This window comes from Frankliniella occidentalis, unplaced genomic scaffold (genome assembly GCF_000697945.3).
Source record: "Frankliniella occidentalis isolate FOCC.00 unplaced genomic scaffold, Focc_3.1 Scaffold98, whole genome shotgun sequence".
NCBI classification, from domain to species: Eukaryota; Metazoa; Arthropoda; class Insecta; order Thysanoptera; family Thripidae; genus Frankliniella; species Frankliniella occidentalis.
This window is the reverse complement of record NW_026267227.1, coordinates 324817-327293: the sequence shown is the minus strand read 5'-3', so window position 1 is coordinate 327293 and position 2477 is coordinate 324817. Positions and strand designations below refer to the sequence as shown.

Genomic DNA, 2477 nt, shown 5'->3' with positions numbered 1-2477 from the left:
CCCCCCCCCTCTCTCTCCCCTGCGCCGCCCCCTGCGAGTCTGGAATGCCCGAACAACACACACACCTTCTGACATCAGCAGCATCAGGGCGGGCTCAGGAGGCTCACACGCGGCCGAGCTCCGAGAGGCACAGTATGAGAAGTATAGGAGGCAGAATGTGACTGAGAGGGAATTCTCCAGAGGAGTTTGACGTCGGCGACATCCCTTTGTGATGCCTTTTTCCGCACTGTATATTACTGTATACCTGCACCGTAACGGCGCGATGAAGGGCATCTGTCACTTACCTGCCACGGAGACAGCGGCAGGCTGTCTGGGGCGACCAACTCGGTGCCTGTAACCCTTTTTGAAGATCACCTGGGTTTAACCACTCCACAAGGTTGCACCCTCTCAACCCGTTCGTATCTCATCTCCCCCATTTCGAACAGCAAGCAGCAACAGTTACAATTATGTTTCTCGTAGAATTTTGTAAGAGGCGTCACGAACCGTCAATTTAATTTTCATATGCACCTCAACGAAGTAGCAAAATAAATAGCACCGGGAGCCGTTCGTCCTGAAGTACACCTTGCGCCGCCCAGCGCTACCCTGTTTGAAGAAAAAATCTGTCAGAAATAAAACTTGACTCTTCTTCTTCTTCTTCTTCTTCTTCTTCTTCTTCTTCTTCTTCTTCTTCTTCTTATCACGTTACTTTGGTTCTGAGGAATGACGCACGGGCCCTGTTTTCGAGCCTCATAGAGTCTTGCAGCTGCCGTCACCCCCCCCCCCCCCCCTCTTCCTCGTATACCTGTCCATCTCGCTCTTTAGTGGACTTTTGTCACCTCACTGAGCGGTGAATTGAGTCGTCAGCAGGAGAGCTGCAGCAGTTCTGCTCCGCGTTGAGCTTCATTGCAGTTGGTCTAATTTTACCCAAAAGACTCTATACTAAACCCATAAAACTTTCAGAGGTTTTTGAATCCTTCAAGTCCATGACTGCAATATCCCCGCTCTCTACTGAGGATGCAATCGTGTTTGCGCACACCGGAAACAACTGCGTGACGCAAGGCTAATCGTGTTTTTGTTAACTAAAATGTCCTGGGTTTAATTTTGTGCCTTAATCTCGTACGAAAAAAATTTGCGTTGCCTGGTCTGATTGCAAAGTCTATCTAGAGGTTGATAGCACCTCTCCCCTACGTCGTCAAAGCCCTCGTATCAGTCGAGAGCGTCTGAAGGGTTTTTCCTGGAAGACTGTCCGCGACCGGTCGCGGCCACTCGACATACCAGCACGGGTGCTAATTCAATTACGAGATACTAGACACTCTGTACTCCTACTGGAATTAAGTTCGCGGAATCTGAGCAAGAGGCATAACATTCCGGTTGCGTCCTCTATGCTGCGCAGCGGGCGTACCTCCCAACCGCCAGCTGTATGGACTCGAATTCTACAAAACATTCGCTGGCCGGCTGTATATCGACGTTTGGTTTGCATTCGCTCAGCCTCCCCCTCCACTCCCCCCCAGCCTCACCGACTCCGCCCCCTTTGCCCTGCTGCAACTTATTGCTTGCCCAATTACGCCATTATCCCATTTCACTTCCAGTTTTGTGACACGCCGCCTCCCCTACATTTTGCAATTTGCTTCACTCGTACTGCGGGTTTTGCTGGTCTCGCAGCTCACACCCTTGCGAGCGCGCGGTAAGATAATAAAAAGAAAATGGAAAAGAAGTTGCTAGTAACACACAGATAGTTTTCATCGATGTCCATTATTGTATTTTACATAAAAAAATTCCTTCACCAAAAAAAAAATCTAAATCAAGAATCTATCTTGAAAGCAGATGATACAAATTTGAGAATAGGTCTGTTTTCTTATTTTCTCTCATATTTAGGTGTCGTTCGTTTGTGGCTGCTTGTTATTATTTGCAATTTTGTAATTCGGCGGACTAGCGGCGTTGATGAGCTAAGGGCGGGGCAGAGCAGAGCGGCCGCCGTCGGTGGCTTAGTATGGTCTGGTATTGTTGTACAAGGACGGGGCCTGCACCCTGCCCTGACCTGCCTGACGCAGTATTGTTGGGTAGAGGAAGGGGCCTGAAGCGCGACACTCGGACAGACAGTCACTCACTGATTCCCCTAGTGCCAAATAAATTGTTTTCTGGTCTCCGCTTGGTTCTCTGTCCTTATCGAGAGTAAAAGCAAGCTGACACCTTAAAGTTACTTATATATTCTTTATGTTCAGTCAAAAGGTTTTTAAGGTATCATCTGCTAAAAACTTAAAGAAAGAAACAAAACAAGCGGAAACGAACGTAAGTTTGGCGCCCGCCGTCGTGGTTTGCTGGCCGCGCACAGCTGGCCGACACACCTGGGCTGAGGTGGCCACTCTGACCGGCCGGCAGTGGCACCGGACCGACCGCTGGTAGGGACCATTCTTGTCGAGAGGAAACGACAAAACGAAGGAAACGGGACGCCAATGGTGCTGAAGTGACCCCCCCCCTTTTTTCCCACCTCCCCTCCC

The 2477-nt window shown here is 49.7% G+C and overlaps 1 protein-coding gene across 4 annotated transcripts in view; it reads left to right on the top strand.

The window, feature by feature from the left end:
* LOC113205907 (uncharacterized) overlaps positions 1–2477 on the top strand; it is an 86127-nt gene that overhangs the window by 16039 nt on the left and 67611 nt on the right. The gene's annotated exons all lie outside the window — the stretch shown is intronic.